The sequence below is a fragment of the Mercenaria mercenaria genome, chromosome 12 (assembly GCF_021730395.1).
Source record: "Mercenaria mercenaria strain notata chromosome 12, MADL_Memer_1, whole genome shotgun sequence".
NCBI lineage: Eukaryota > Metazoa > Mollusca > Bivalvia > Venerida > Veneridae > Mercenaria > Mercenaria mercenaria.
Genome location: NC_069372.1, coordinates 71,786,620 through 71,804,725, shown reverse-complemented (window position 1 = coordinate 71,804,725; position 18,106 = coordinate 71,786,620). Strand labels below are relative to the sequence as shown.

At 35.7% G+C, this 18,106-nt stretch overlaps 1 long non-coding RNA gene across 2 annotated transcripts in view; it reads left to right on the top strand.

Moving 5' to 3' along the window:
- Nucleotides 1-12,510, top strand: part of LOC123534404 (uncharacterized) — a 113,294-nt gene extending 100,784 nt beyond the window's left edge. For both annotated transcript variants that reach the window (XR_008366552.1, XR_008366553.1), the window contains exon 10: nucleotides 766-12,510. This is a non-coding gene — a long non-coding RNA (uncharacterized LOC123534404). The remainder of the gene's footprint in view (nucleotides 1-765) is intronic.
- Nucleotides 12,511-18,106: the final 5,596 nt, after the last annotated feature.

Sequence of the window (18,106 nt, the reverse complement as noted above, 5' to 3'; positions counted from 1 at the left end):
TTTATCATGATATGAACTTGCACACCTCTAATTTTTTGGTTGGCTCCACCCCCTATTTTTAAAGTTATGGCCCCTGAAATAGTAAAAAAATGTGCTTTTTCACCTAATTATGTGCCTAGCTCAAGAAGTATCGGATGTAAATTCAGGAAACCTTGCTGGAGTCTTTATCGTGATGTGAACTTGCACACTTGCCATTCCTATTGAGAATCTCAGCTCTTATTACAGAGTTATGACCCGTGAAATAACCAAAATAGTGGATTTTTTGTTTGTGATGCTCATAGTTCAAAAAGTAAAGGGCCTAGAATAATGAATCCTTTTCGTAAAATGATTGTTGAGGCTATACCCAATTAAGACTGCAAACATTTGAATTATTGGCCCTCATTTATGACAAATGTACCAGTGGGGGGCACACCCTGTGTCCTACAGACACGTTCTATTATACGTGAGGTTGACCTTCTATATTTGCCGCCATACATGCTTCCCTATTTCATCCACTTGCTTGCATGAAAAACATATTAGAATCGAAATAATATATAGCAGATCCATGTCTTAAGATACCTCGACAAATTCGAATAGGTTGTATCATATGCTACATGTGTAATTCACACAGGGTACACCCTCTTGAAATTATTACACAGGTGTATAATCTCTTCGTATTATATTGCTGTGTTAAAACATGGTTCCGAAATTGATATATTATTTCTTACTTATGGTATGTATTGTTGAAATTTTAACATAATATCTATAACAAATTTTTTGTTACAGACAATGGCACATGGATTTAACAGACAACAATTATTCGCATTGGAGAGCCTGTGACACAGTATAAACTATGAACATGATCTAATGGCTTGGCATTGGATGTAGAGTCCTGGCACTACATAGACTAAAAGTGATCTAGTGTTTTACCACTATAGAGTTCATGAATGTGGTCTAGTGTTTTGGCATTAGATTGACTATGAATGAAACCTAATGACTTGGTGCTCAACACATTGACTGTGAATGTAAGCTAGTGTATTAGAACTATATAGACTGAACTTGATCAAAGTGTCTCAACACTAGCAGATTGAAAATATGATCTTGTGTCTTGTCATTATATTGAAAAGGAAAGTGATTTCATGTCTAATGGGTATAGAGCAGAAAAGTATAAAATGATGGAATAGTGACGCAGTTTGATGTGTCTCAGCACTGTAAATGTGTTCGTCTTGTCACTATATAAATGTGACTGTGTATGATACATGTAGAGCAAAAAAGTCTAAAATGTTTGGAATATTGATAAATACAAACAGTAAGAATTGAAGATACTAATGACAGTACATTTTGAAAGCAATGAGAACTAAGAAAGAAGTTGTCTACCTACTTAATCATTTTTAGCTCCGCTATTCGGAGAATAGGGGGGCTATACTACTCACCCCAGCGTCGGCGTGACCCTTCTTGGATAAAGTTTTTGGGCAACCTTTGTTTTTCTGTCATATCTTTATTACTATCGCTTATATCTTGCTGTAACTTCACATAAACATTGTCCAGTATACAAACAATGTATGTGTATGGGCTGAGCCCATTACACACAAGGTCAAGGTCACCAAGCTGTTATACTTAGGTTATTTTTAAGGTTTAAAGTTTTTCAGCAACCTTTGTTTTTCTGTCATATCTTTGTTACTATTGCTTATATCTTACTGTAACTTCACATAAACATTGTCCAGTATACAAACAATGTATGTGTATGGGCTGAGCCCATTACACACAAGGTCAAGGTCACCAAGCTGTTATACTTAAGTTATTTTTAAGGTTAAAGTTTTTCGGCAACCTTTGTTTTTCTGTCATATCTTTGTTACTATTGCTTATATCTTACTGTAACTTTACATAAACATTGTCCAGCATACAAACAAAGTTTATATAGTGACTGGGCCCATTATACTCAAGGTCATCAAGGTCTTATACTTGGGTTATTTTTAAGGTTAAAGTTTTTCGGCAACCTTTGTTTTTCTGTCATATCTTTGTTACTATTGCTTATATCTTACTGTAACTTTACATAAACATTGTCCAGCATACAAACAAAGTTTATATAGGGACTGGGCCCATTATACTCAAGGTCATCAAGGTCTTATACTTGGGTTATTTTTAAGGTTAAAGTTTTTCGGCAACCTTTGTTTTTCTGTCATGTCTTTGTTACTTTTTTGCTTATATCATACTGTAAATTCCCATAAACATTGTCCAGCATACAAAGTATGTGTAGGGGCTGGGCCCATTATACCCAAGGTCAAGGTCACCAAGGAGTTATACTTTGAATTATTTTCATGTTAAATTTTTTCGAAAGCTTCGTTTATAGACATATCTTTGGTACTTTAAAAGATAATGACTTAAAATTAAAAGTATTTGTTTATAATCATCTGCATGTGTGGCTACTTACCCCATAACTCTAATTTTTTTTTTTTTGACAGAATTATGCCACTTTTGTACTTAAACTTTTTTGCAATCTTTGCTTTATGGATACTATTTTAATGCAATATCAGATAAAGACTTGAAACTTAAAATGTATCTTTATCATCATCATCATCTGCATGTGTGGTAACAATCCCCATATCTCTGATTTGTATTTTTGACCGAATTATGCCCCTTTTATACTTAAATTTTTTACAAACTTCGTTTTCTGGACATAACATTGGTACTATATAAGATAATGACTTGAAACTCAAAATATATCTTTATCATCATCATCTGCATGTGTTGTAACAATCCTAATAACTCAAATTGGTGTATTTGATGGAATTATGCCCCTTGGTGTATCTTCCTTTTAAAGTAGAGGTCTCTTTTTCAGACAAGTTCATTTTACTGTCAAATCCCCGAATAGTGGAGCGCGCTGTCTTACGGACAGCTTTTGTCTGTATGGATGTTACAAAAATAGATGAAACAGAAAGGACATGAACAGTAACAGTGAATTCTTTCATACATTTTGTCAACTGAAAAAGAATTTAGTGTGTAGTTATCTGGAATTTCTAAATGCAGATGTTGATGAGATATTAAATTTTTAACATAATTGTCATACATTCATACAATTTCATCATTGGTATTCTTTTCTTCTGACAGTCACCTTTACAACTTGTCTGAAAGTAGCTCTGTTTGTTTGATAAACTAAAAGTGATGGCACAATGTCATTTATCCCAATAATGTAAGATAAAGCCTTGACTCTGTATGCCGAAACAAAAAACATGAATATGTGGCAACCTGTGATTGCATTTATTTGAATAGCAACATTACTATCTTTCTAAAGATGAAATATTATTTTGAAAATACTGACACTTGAACTGATTCTGAATAATGCCTTAAACTTGGGTGAAATATGTGGATCTTTTTTTATTTAGGGCAAATATCTCAAAATTGTATCATAGTTTACCTGCAGTGTCATTATAACTGTTTGCTTCTGTCTGTAATATTCTTCAACTGAGGAAGCGGCGTGGCTATAAGCCGTACTCTTAAGTTAGAGAACATGTCTTAGGTCCAGCCTACATATAGAATACTGTAGGGAAATGTTGAACTTTCTGAAACCGTTCTCTATTTTCAGATAGAGTACGCTTGTCCTGTGATGGTACCAACGCTTAAAATGGAATGTTAACTTGTCAATTAAAATTAGTAGCCGAATGCATTGTTCATATTGGCGGACCATGATACAAAACAGAAAGCGTAGGGGCCACTTGAAATAACCTAATTATTCTAGTGAACCCCTACTCTTTCTATTACATAAGCACATGAACCTACACATTTTATTTCACTTTATTGTATATGTACTACTGTATACCATATGTTTATATAATGACTGTGAGAAGTTTTATTAAAATCTTTGTTGTGGGAAATGTCATTAAAATTATGAATTTCATAAATTTTGCATTAGGTCCCACATTTGATATAACTGTAGCAAAAGGTCAAAGATAAGACCATATCTTTTTAGCTCATCTGATTTTTGAAAAAAGTCTACTAGGTATTGTCATCGCTAGATCGTCGGCATTGGGTAAAATTTTTGTTTAGGTCTACTTTTTTCAAAATATGTAAGAACTACAGCTTTGAAACTTTATCATTAGGGGACTGTGTAGTCTAAGAACCATAACTCTGATACTCTGATATGCATTTTGTCAAAATTGTGGCCCTTCTTGTACTAAGAAAATTTGAGTTTCTTGATTAAATTTTTGTTTAGGTCCACCTTTTCTCAAAAAGTATTAGAGCTACAGCTTTGAAACTTTACTTTGCACACTTCTTTACCATTATTAGATGACTATGTAGGATAAGAACCATACTTCTAACCTGCATTTTGTCAGAATTATGGCCCTTTTTGAACTTAGAAATTCTGAACTGTTACTCTTTCCTTACATACTGTCCAGCACTTGCAGACGAGCGATGGCAACCATAGGCGGTGCTCTTGTTATGACATTGTTTTTGCCCTGTCCGTCCGTATGTCACACTTCATTTCCTATCAATAACTTGAGAACCATTTGACCTAGATCCTTCAAACTTCATAGGGTAGCAAGGCTTATGGAGTAGATGACCTCTAATGTTTTTGGGGTCACTCCATCAAAGGTCAAGATCACAGGGGCCTAAACGTGGAAAACCCATTTTCGATCAATAACTTGAGAACCACTTTACCCGGAATGTTGAAACTTCATAGGATGATTGGACATGCAGAGTAGATGACCCCATTGACTTTAGGGGTCACTCCATCAAAGGTTAAGGTCACAGGGGCCTGAACATTGAAAAATATTTCTGATCAATAACTTGAGAACCACTTGACCTAGAATGTTGGAACTTATAGTATGATTGAACATACAGAGTATTTGACCCATGTTGATTTTGGTGTCACTATTAAAGGTCAAGGTAACAGCGGTCAGAACATGGAAATCCATTTCCAGTCAGTAACTTGAGAACCATTTAACCTAGAACTTTCAATCAACAGGTTGATAGGACTTAAGAGTAGGTGACCCAGATAGTTTTTGGGGTCACTCCATCAAAAGTCAAGGTCACAGGGGTCATCCGTCCATCACACTTTATTTTTGATCAGTATCTGGAGAACCATTTGACCTAGAACCATTAAACTTCATAGGTTGATAGGACTTACAAAGTAGATGATCTGTATTGTTTTGGGGGTTACTAGATCAAAGGTCAAAGTCAATGGGCCTGAACATGGAAAACCGTTTCTGATCAATAACTTGAGAACCACTTGCCCCGGAATGTTGAAACTTCGTAGGATGATTGGAGATGCAGAGTAGATGACCCCTTTTGGGATCACTCCATCAAGGGTCAAGGTCATAGGGGCTGAATATGGAAAACAGTTTCTGATCAATAACTTGAGAACCACTAGGCATAGAATGTTGAAACTTCATAGGATGATTGGACATGCAAAGTAGATGATCCCTATTGCAGCCAAATATCAGTGTCTCTTCGACTTTCGCTACTGTCCCATAGTGACTTCTTGCCTATTACAACTATGCATTAGGGGAGACATTATAGTTTATTTCCTGATATTGTTTTGAATGTGTGGGGAAAATTGCTCGAGCTGCTCAATTAAAACCGATAACAAGACTGATTATTTATTGTTCTGATCTGTTAAAGATCAGACAGCTGGTATTCATGGGTATCATGTCATGAGCACAGAATTTTGTTCAGACCTTTGAAGATAGAAAAAATATTAATATGTAAACTGCTTGATGGATCTTAACCAAACTTTGATCTGTAGCAGCCTTTGTTGGACTTAAAGGTTATGCAGTGTGGGGTCATCACCTGTATGTAAAAACATTTAAGAAACTTTTAATTAACTGCTTAAATGATGTTCACCAAACTTGTTCAGAAGCAAGGTCAGAGTTACTGACTATATAGGTTATAGACAATGAGATATTTGCAGAGTGCAAAAAATGGAGCTGACCGATAAATGTAAATGTAATGTCTTATTATGTGTCTAGAGAATCCCCTGAAAACTTAGTTGTTTTGTTTTTTTTTTGTTTTTTTTAGCTCACCTGTCATGTAGTGACAGGGTGAGCTTTTGTGATCACCCTTCGTCCGTCTGTCCACAATTTCTTGTCTGCATGATAGTGATTTCATTTATGATTTTATTTTAACCAAACTTGCACACAACTTGTATCACCATAAGATCTTGGTTCTTTACTTGAACTGGTTAGATCCCATTATGGGTTTCAGAGTTATGGCCCCTGAAAGGGCCAAAATTGGCTATTTTGACCTTGTCTGCACAATAGCAGCTTTATTTAGGATTTGATTTTTACCAAACTTGCACACAACTTGTATCACCATAAGATCTTGGTTCCTTTTTTGAACTGGCCAGATTCCATTATGGGTTCCAGAGTGATGGCCCCTGTAAGGGCCAGAATTAGCTATTTTGACCTTGTCTGCACAATAGCAGCTTCTTTTATGATTTGAATTTAAGCAAACTTGCACAAAACTTGTGTCACCATAAGATCTCGGTTCCTTTCTTGAACTGGCCAAATCCCTTAATGGGTTTCAGAGTTGTGGCCCCTGAAAGGGCCAAAATTAGCTATTTTGACCTTGTCTGCACAATAGCAGCTTCATTTATGATTTGATTTTAACCAAACTTGCACACAACTTATATCACCACAAGATCTTGGTTCCTTTCTTGAACTGGCCAGATTTTGACCTTGTCTGCACAATAGAAGCTTCATTTATGATTTGAATTTAATCAAACTTGCACAAAACTTGTGTCACCATAAGATCTTGGTTCCTTTCTTGAACTGGCCAGATCCCTTAATGAGTTCCAGAGTTATGGCCCCTGAAACGGCCAAAATTAGCTATTTTGACCTTGTCTGCACAATAGCAGCTTTATGATTTGATTTTAATCAAACTTGCACACAACTTTTATCACCATTAGATCTCGATTCCGTTTTATACGCCCTAAGGGACGTGTTATGCTATCGCCTCGGTGTCTGTCTACTTGTCTGTCTGTCTGTTAGCAATTTCCCTTCCGCTCTCTAACTCTTGAACCCCTTGAAGGATTTGAAAGAAACCTGACACAAATGTTTCCCTCATAGAAACGATGTGCAGAGCGCATGTTTCGGATGGCTCACTTCAAGGTCAAGGTCACACTTAGGGGTCAAAGGTCATATGACTTTGTTTTGTGTGTATATTGCTCTGCATTTGTGTTGCATTGCAGTGCTCTTGTTCTTATTTGGCAGATCCTTCTTTTGTTCACTTACGATAATTTTTAGCTCACCTGTCACAAAGTGACAAGGTGAGCTTTTGTGATCGCGCGGTGTCCGTCGTCCGTCCGTGCGTGCGTCCGTAAACTTTTGCTTGTGACCATTCTAGAGGTCACTTTTTTCATGGGATCTTTATGAAAGTTGGTCAGACTGTTCATCTTGATGATATCTAGGTCAAGCTCGAAACTGGGACACGTGCCTTCAAAAACTAGGTCAGTAGGTCTAAAAATAGAAAAACCTTGTGACTTCTCTAGAGGCCATATATTTCACAAGATCTTCATGAAAATTGGTCAGAATGTTCACCTTGATGATATCTAGGTCAAATTCGAAACTGGGTCACGTGCCATCAAAAACTAGGTCAGTAGGTCTAAAAATAGAAAAACCTTGTGACCTCTCTAGAGGCCATATATTTCACAAGATCTTCATGAAAATTGGTCAGAACATTCACCTTGATGATATCTAGGTCAAGTTCGAAACTGGATCACGTGCCATCAAAAGCTAGGTCAGTAGGTCTAAAAATAGAAAAACCTTGTGACCTCTCTAGAGGCCATATATTTCACAAGATTTTCATGAAAATTGGTCAGAACATTCACCTTGATGATATCTAGGTCAAGTTCGAAACTGGATCACGTGCCATCAAAAACTAGGTCAGTAGGTCAAATAATAGAAAAACCTTGTGACCTCTCTAGAGGCCATATTTTTCATGGGATCTGTATGAAAGTTGGTCTGAATGTTCATCTTGATATCTAGTTCAAATTGGAAACTGGGTCACATGTGGTCAAAAACTAGGTCAGTAGGTCTAAAAATAGAAAAACCTTGTGACCTCTCTAGAGGCCATATATTTCACGAGATCTTCATGAAAATTGGTCAGAATGTTCACTTTAATGATATCTAGTTCAAGTTCGAAAATGGGTCACGTGCCATCAGAAACTAGGTCAGTAGGTCAAATAATAGAAAAACCTTGTGACCTCTCTAGAGGCCATATTTTTCATGGGATCTGTGAAAATTGGTCTGAATGTTCATCTTGATGATATCTAGGTCAAGTTCGAAAGTGGGTCACATACCGTCAAAAACTAGGTCAGTAGGTCAAATAATAGAAAAACCTTGTGACCTCTCTAAAGGCCATATTTTTCATGGGATCTGTTTGAAAATTGGTCTGAATGTTCATCTTGATGATATCTAGGTCAGGTTCGAAACAGGGTCATGTGCGGTCAAAAACTAGGTCAGTAGGTCTAAAAATAGAAAAACCTTGTGACCTCTCTAGAGGCCATACTTGTGAATGGATCTCAATAAAAATTGGTCAGAATCTTCACCTTGATGATATCTAGGTCAAATTTGAAACTGGGTCACATGCCTTAAAAACTAGGTCAGTAGGTCAAATAATAAAACAATCTTGTGACCTCTCTAGAGGCCATACTTTTCATGGGATCTGTATGAAAGTTGGTCTGAATGTTCATCTTGATGATATCTAGGTCAGTTTTGAAACTGGGTCAGCTGTGGTCAAAAACTAGGTCAGTAGGTCTAAAATTATTAAAATCTTTTGACCTCTCTAGAGGCCATATTTTTCAATTGATCTGAATGTTCACCTTGATGATATCTAGGTCAGTTTCGAAACTGGGTCACGTGCAGTCAAAAACTAGGCTAGTAGGTATAAAAATAGAAAATCCTTGTGACCTCTCTAGAGGCCATATTTTTCATGAGACTTTCATGAAGATTAGTGAGAATGTTCACCTTCAAGTTGATGATATCTAGATAAAGTTCAAAACAGGGTCACGTACCTTCGAAAAGTAGGTCAGTAGGTCAAATAATAGAAAAACCTTGTGACCTCTCTAGAGACCATATTTTTCAATGGATCTTCATGAAAATTGGTCAGAATTTTTGTCTTGATAATATCTAGGTCAAGTTCAGAACTGGTTCACATGAGCTCAAAAACTAGGTCACTATGTCAAATAATAGAAAAAACGACATCGTACTCAAAACTGGGTCATGTGGGAACAGGTGAGCGATTCAGAACCATCATGGTCCTCTTGTTTTTTAATTACTTCCCGTTTATGTTACTATAAATAGCTTATTTAGTAACTTTTTTATTATTTGCCGTAGGGAAAAACCGAGACCACTTTTCTGTGGTACAACATGGATGGTTCCTCCAATTTATAGGTGTATTTTGACATATCTGTACCTTTAAGAAAATTTCAACTATGTTTTCACATGATTCTTTTGATTGATCTTGATTATGATTTTTTGACCTTCTTTTCCTTAAGTGCAATGATAACAGGTGAGCGAAATAGGGCCATTATGGCTCTCTTGTTTAATTTGTTAGTAAATCTGATTCAAATTTATAGTGTTAAGAGTATTTCTTTATAAAAACTTTTGTAGTCTGTAAAGTTTGTAATAACGCTAGCTACTACATCAATCACGCTGTAAATTTGATCTGAATGTTGCTTTATATCAGGTCTGCATGTCAGCTAGACTACTTGTTAGACTGTTTCAATAGTTTTTAGCTTGACTATACGAAGTATGGAGAGCTATCCTACTCGACCCGGCGTCGGCGTCTTACCGCGTCCCCACCTTGGTTAACCCTTTTATGAACTTTCGTTATTACTTTATAGATTTGCTTAGAACTTAAAATAGTTATTTCTTATCACCACTTACATCATATGGCACAAGGGTCATAACTCTGGCACCAATATTTCATGAATTATCCCCCCTTTCTTATAATTTCAGGTTGAAGATTTGGTGCACTTTCACTTTATCTCAGTTATTACTAAATGGATTTGATTTAAACTTAGAATAGTTAATCCACATCATCACCCACATCATATGACACAAGGTCCATAACACTGGCACCAATTTTTCATGAATTATGCCCCCATTTTACTTAGTTTAGTTTCATCATGACCCTCTTGTACTTAATGTAGTTTTGATGCATTTTCACTATATCTCTGTTATTTCAGAAGGGATTTAATTCAAGACTGTGTAGTCATAGCTGTTGAAAACGGCGTTAAACCCAAAACAAACAAACAAACAAATTCAAACGTAAAATAATTGTTTATCATCATCGCCTACATCAGTTGACACAAGGACCATAACTGTGACACATGTATTATAGGAGTTATCCTCCTTTTTACTTAAAATTTCAGGTTATAGTTCTATGCACTTTCACTCTATCTATGTTATTACCAAACAGATTTGATTTAAACTTGAAACAGTTGTACCACATCATCATCCACATCATATGACTCAAGGACAATAACTCTTGCAGATTTTTTTTTAATCATCCCCCTTTTTAGCTTAAAATTTCAGGTTAACGTTTTGATGCACTTACATTGTATGTCTGTTATTACCAAGTGGATTTGATTCAAACTTAAAGTAGTTGTACTAGATCATCACCCACATTATATGATACAAGGGTCATAACTCTTGCATCAATATTTCATAGTTTATATCCCCTTTTTACTTAGAATTTCAGGTTAATTGTGGTGCTCTATCACTATATCTTTGGCATTACTTGATAAATTTGACTAAAACTTAATTTAGTTTTTCCAGATCCTCATCCTCATCATATGACACAAGGTCAGTAACTCTGGTGCAAACATTTTATGAACTATATCCCTTTTTTACTTAGAATTTCAGTTTATTTTTTATGCTTTTTATATCTCTGTTGTTACTAAATGGATTTAATCAAACTTAAAATGGTTGTTCCACATCATCAGTCACATCATATAACACAAGTTTGATAATGCTGACACCAGTCTGTTCTGAGTTCAGCCCTCTTTTTACTAAAAGAATTTCCGGTTCAAGTTGCAATGCACTTTTGCTGTATCTGTTGCTTTTATACTGATTGAATGTTTTGAGGCTTAAGTTATTGTCTAATATCTTCAGCCACATTTGAGTCATTAAACACACCAGTGACAGCTTCAGCTTCCTCAGATGTACCCAATTTCTCTATCCAGCATGGAAATAGTCGAGTGCACTGTCTCCTGTCTCCTGTGACAGCTCTTGTTATATATTCAGCAAGCAGTTGTCTTGTTTTTGATATGGTTTGTCTTAGAAGCTTTATTATTATTGTTAATACAATAAGGTCATTTATTACTATGGTAAAGAGTTGTGTAATGTATAGCCGAAATAACAGTGGGGTCTAATATCAAGTTATTGAAAGATTGATGTGTAAGGTCACGCAGAATTGAAAAATTGTACTTCGATTTTTTTTTCTAAAAAAAGGTGAGAGAAAAAAGGTTTTTTTTAGGGAAACTGAAGTGAGAAAAGAGCAAAGAAATATGTGTCTTTATTTGACTTTCCTTTAAATAATGGAACATCATAAATAGAAAGTACATTTAACTTCACTACAGATTGAAAATACATAGATATATTTAGGTATGGGAATGTTTTCGTCTACATATGCACTACAGAGATGTTATAACATTGGCATAGGTGATCAAACAATGTATTTGAAAATGTTATTTTGAAGTATGTTCTTTACTACAATAACCTTAAAACAACATCGATCCAATTTCATTAACTGTTCAATTTGATTAAACATTCTAGGGAATGAAGTAACTGCGTAAGGGGGAATAATTCATTCGGCTAAACATAAATATTCAGTAGGTAAGAGCGTTGGTCTACGGATCGCGGGGTCGCGAGTTCGATCCTCGGGCGGGGCGTATGTTCTCCGTGACTATTTGATAAACGACATTGTGTCTGAAATCATTAGTCCTCCACCTCTGATCATTCATGTGGGGAAGTTGGCAGTTACTTGCGGAGAACAGGTTTGTACTGGTACAGAACCCAGGAACACTGGTTAGGTTAACTGCCCGCCGTTACATGACTGAAATACTGTTGAAAAACGGCGTTAAACCCAAAACAAAACAAAAAAAGAAATAAAAATCATTTTGAGGGCTCAGCACGAAACTAGTCTATCTACTTCTATTTCTATATACACTTACTCTGAGCCCTTGATTTGTATTCTGATACATCTGTAAACAGTAGTATACCAACAATTTTTGAAAAGAACTTCTTTAACGGTGTAAAAAAAAGAGTGTTTCTGATCAAAAAAAAAAAAAAAAAAAAAAAAAAAAAAAAAGCAAGCTTAAGATCCGATAACTTTTTAATTTGTCAAGGCCTATAGTCCCATACTTATGTTGTATTATGTATCAGTTTATCCATGTATAATGTTATTTTGTTACATATATTTATATTGTTCATTTGCTAAAACCTGTTTATGCCTGTCTCTGCTGATAAATTGTTGTTCTTATAATGAATATAATAAATAGCATAGAAGCAATAAATGATGTAAAAAATATACTTTTCTTGTTTCTTTACCTATCTTTCTTAGTGTTAAATTATAAAAGCTTATCATTTAGACTAGCCACTAGATTGATCACAAAGATATTTTACATTTTTATGCCCCCATAGATAAAAATGGGGGCATATAGTGTTGCGCCTGTCTGTGTGTGCACAAAGTCTTTGCTGCTTCATAATTTCACTCTGCACTGTTATATTTTGAAATAAGCACAAGTAACCAGCATAACCAAGACAACATTTCACCTGAAAATCTAGAACCATAGCTAAAAGGTAAAGGTCACATTTAGAGATCAAAGATTTTGGGTCATTTTTGAAAGCCCGTCTCTTAAAAAGCTGGGCGTATTATGTGAACAGCCGTGGCAGGAGGGCAGTCAGCATCAAAAGCATTTCTGCTAAGTTGAAAAGTTTTCATCGGATCTTCACCAGACTTGCTGACAATGTTTGTGGGCATAATATCTCTGCCAAATTCGATGACCACCGGAATCGCCCAAGGCACTATGGCCCTTGAATTACTCGAAAAACTGTGAATTTAGCCTTGTCCGCTCTCTATGTCGAACAGTTTTCATCCGATAATCACCAAACTTGGTGACAATGTTTGTGGGCATAATATCTCGGCCGAGTTTGATAATTACCCAAATCGACCCAGGCACTCTTGGATTATGGCCCTTGAATTACTTGAAATACTGAATTTAAGTTGAACAGTTTTCATCCGACAGGTGTATTTTGTGACAGTCTGGCACTCCTGTTCTTTTCTGCTCTTTATGCATGTATATGGATAATCAAACACCTTGGTATAAATATCCACCATAACAAGACAATATGTAGTGGACAACATGCAGAACCAAAGGTCAAGGTCTTGTCTGCTCTATCAATTTTTTGTGCATCCGTGGATATTTAGATATTGTAAAACATTCGCTATAAGAGATGAAGTGGTGCATTCAAGAAATTTACCCCTACCTGAAAGGTCTAGGTCACACTTAGAAGTAAATGAAATACATAACTTTTTAGCTCGACTATTCGAAGAATAGGGGAGCTAGCCTACCCGCCCCGGCGTGAGTGTTAGTGTGTGCGTCACACAAATGTTAAAGTTTGTGTACAACCCCAAATATTTTCAAAGTCCATTGAGATATTGCTTTAATATTTTGCATACTTGTTAAACATCATGACCCCAGTCTGTAAACAGGAGCAGACAACTCTATCAAGCATTTTGACTGAATTATGGCCCCTTTTTGACTTAGAATATGCTTATTGTAATGTTAAAGTTTGTGTACCACCCCAAATATTTTCAAAGTCCATTGAGATATTGCTTTGATATTTTGCATACTTGTTTACCATCATGACCCCAGTCTGTAAAAAGGAGGAGGCAACTCTATCAAGCATATTAACTGAATTATGGCCCTTTTTCAACTTAGAATATGCTTATTGTAATGTTAAAGTTTGCGTACTTCCCCAAATATTTTCAAAGTCCATTGAGATATTGCTTTCATATTTTGCATACTTGTTTATCATCATGACCCCAGTCTGTAAAAAGGAGGAGGCAACTCTATCAAGAATTTTGACTGAATTATGGCCCCTTTTCGACTTAGAATATGCTTACTGTAATGTTAAAGTTTTACTCAAAGCTTATATTATACTATCAAGCACTGAGAATAGTAGAGCGCGCTGTCCATTGACAGTTCTTGTTGAAGATTGGACTGCTTGTATAATTTTTGATACAGATTTCAATACTCATCTTGAATAGTTTGAATCTTTACCTATTGACCTACTGGTACAGCATAGAAATTTAGACCATGTCTATAACTTTTTATACAGATTTCAATACTCATCTTAAATATTCTTAACCCTTTGCTACTGATCCACTTTGTTGTTTTTGAAGCTACAGTTAAATATTCTTAGCCCTGAGCTACTGACCCACTTTGTTGTTTTTGAAGCTACAGCAAAGAGAATACTTCTTTAAACAGATTTCAGTAATTATCTTGAATAATCTTTACCATGACCTACTCACCTAGTTCTTTTGGTTTTGAAGCTTTAGCAAAGAAATTTGTTTAAGCAAGCAACTAAACTCTGGTTAGCTAAAAAGGGCCATCATGGCCCTCTTTTTAAAATTTGATTTTCCTATTCTGGTTGCCCAGTAAAGATACCTGTAGAGTTATTTTAGCTTATCGCATAGTGCGGCAATTTTCCTTTGATCTTTGCAGCATGTTATACATAGTAACACACATTATTACTACAAAACTGTGCTGATATCTTACAAAACTGTTGCGATATATATCAACACGGAAATCTCTATGGAGTTTCATAAGAAAAAAAGTGTTCCGATATATATCAGCACAGTAAAACTGTTCCGATATATATCGGAACACTTTTTCTCTAGTGAGGTCCTATCAAGGGAGTATAATTTTTTCCTTTCAAAGAAAAGATGATTTTAGCTCCAATTTACAGTTCACAGAGAAAGAATTGTCACAAACACCTACATTTATAAAGTAAAAGAATATATAAACTAGAATATTTCAAAAACTTGATAGTTATTGCCAAATTCAGAAATACATGAAATATATGAAATTCTGAGATTTCTCAAATGTTTCTTTTTCTTTGATTTTTTTTACAAACAAAACAACAAGTTTTACAATATGTCTGGCCAATGAAATACAAATACTTAAAACCAATGCAGAAATTTGTTGGGTACTTTTATCTGGGGAACACATTTTCTAAAACAGAAGTTTTAGTGTTACAGTCAGCGAGGCGCAGAAAGGGAATCAAAATAGTAAAAATAATAATAAACAAATTTAAATGAAAATAATATATAAATTTTAATGATAAACTATGCGATAAAACAGTTATAATATGTAGTGCTCGTGTGTTACCAGGATATATCAGAGCTAGGGGTACATCTCGTTATTTTTCTCTTCACATATCTGTCTCGGCCTACCGGCCTCGACGATATGTGCAGAGAAAAATACCCTTGATGTACCCCTAGCTCTGATATATCCTGGTAACACACTCTCACACATACTATAACTATTACATATGTATAAATTTAAGAAATATACTTTGCCAAGGGAATATTATGAATGTAAGAACTATGCATTATACTTGTCAAAGGTAAACATTAACACCTTTCTTAAGGAAGTTGAGATTGTGGTCTCTTAAGACAGGTGGTCTCTTAACTCGAGATCTGAGCATGTATGTAGGTAAATAAACTGTTATGAAGAAACTGTTGCTACTACTATGGGATTTATTAAGTACATGTATCAAAAAATAAGTATGGGTGTTCTGACATGCAAAACATAAAAATAATGGTTTAAAACAGTTTGTGCACAGGAAATGTACATGTATCAGAGTGTGTACTTTAAATGTATACCTACACTTTAAAAAAATCTGTTATTTTTGCATTGTTTCCAGTCCAGTGAAATATCTATAACTATCTCTTCAAAGGCAACAACATATTCATACAACAAGTTGTTCTCTTGGTAACAGGTAAGTGTAATGAATGGGAAGTAAAATTAATGGTTGTGGTATGTTTATGGGAGGTCGCTTGTCTCAGGTACATTATTATTGAAATCGCAAGGGACGAATTTAAAGTGTTCGCTTAGGTCAGGAAGTCGCTTAACTCGGGTGCTTGCAAAGGCAGGTCTGACTGTATATATTTAGCCAAATTTTATCAGAAATTATCTCCCTTTACCTGTTGTAGGAAGTTACACACTATTTTAAAATCAAGATTATTGAAATATCTCACTATCTATCAAAAACAAATGTAAAAGAATAGTCTACTTTTTGAATACTTCCATATTAAAGGGGAGTAATTGCAAATATTCATAAATGATTAAACATACATTTTTGATAGGGATATAAATCTATGTAATGGATCTGTTTGTTCATTAAATAACTGAATACTCTAAAAATAAAGAATGTCTTAAAATATTGCTTAAATGTGGTTAACCACCATTAACCCTATAATAAATTACTCTTTTTTTTTATAAGTCAAAGAATTTTATTTCTCTTTCTACCCCTGACTAGACAGGCAATAGGTATGCAAAGCCAAAAAAGTGGTCTATGAGGAGTTCTGCAAAGCAAATAGCAGTGTGACCTTTTTAAAGGGGTTTGCAACAACTGAAATATAGAATAAATAACTATTCTGGAAAAAAAGGTTATTTTAATAATGAGGTGTATTTAGTTTAAGGGTGATCTTAATAAAAGATTTTATTGTAGGGTCATATTTCTTTTCCAGTCCAAAGAATTTGCATACATGTTTTATTACAATAGTGAGTAATACAATAGTGTCCATTACTCATAGGATTTCCACTTCTGTGTCCTAACACCACATAATGGGGTGTGGGGGGGGGGTATCTGTGACCTATGGATAAATTTCTAGCTCAAATGTTTCTTTTTGTGCCAAAATTGATGAGTCTTTGAACTGGTTTAGTTATCATATTACAACTTTTGCTTGCTCTGCTGCTGATGTAGTTGTGTCCAAATGGCAACCACTTGCTCTGATGATTGGGGGGGGGGGGGGGGAAGATGTTGCCATGATATTAAAGCTTCCACTTGCTCTTCTGCTTCTGCTGATAACTGTGGTAATACAGCAACCATTTGTTCTGACTCTGAAGATGATGGTGATGTAGCTATGGTATTGTAGCCACCACTTGCTCTGCTGCTAATGGTGATAAAGCTGTGTTAATATAGCCACCTCTTGCCTGAAGCTCTTGATGGTGGTGATGTAGCTAAGGTAATACAACCACTCAATGCTCTGCTGCTAACTACAATGATAATGTAGCTGTGGTAATACAGTCAGCCTTTTTTTCTATTGATGATGATGTAGCTGTGGAAATACAAACCCCACTTGCCCCAATGATGATGATGTAGCTGTGGAAATACAAACCCCACTTGCCCCAATGATGATGATGTAGCTGTGGAAATACAAACCCCACTTGCCCCAATGATGATGATGTAGCTGTGGAAATACAAACCCCACTTGCCCCAATGATGCTGATGTAGCTGTGGAAATACAAACCCCACTTGCCCCAATGATGCTGATGTAGCTGTGGAAATACAAACCCCACTTGCCCCAATGATGATGATGTAGCTGTGGAAATACAAACCCCACTTGCCCCAATGATGATGATGTAGCTGTGGAAATACAAACCCCACTTGCCCCAATGATGCTGATGTAGCTGTGGAAATACAAACCCCACTTGCCCCAATGATGATGATGTAGCTGTGGAATACAAACCCCACTTGCCCCAATGATGATGATGTAGCTGTGGAATACAAACCCCACTTGCCCCAATGATGATGATGTAGCTGTGGAAATACAAACCCCACTTGCCCCAATGATGATGATGTAGCTGTGGAAATACAAACCCCACTTGCCCCAATGATGATGATGTAGCTGTGGAAATACAAACCCCACTTGCCCCAATGATGATGATGTAGCTGTGGAATACAAACCCCACTTGCCCCAATGATGATGATGTAGCTGTGGAAATACAAACCCCACTTGCCCCAATGATGATGATGTAGCTGTGGAAATACAAACCCCACTTGCCCAAGATGAGTACGAAATACAACCACTGCCCATGATGAGATGTAGCTGT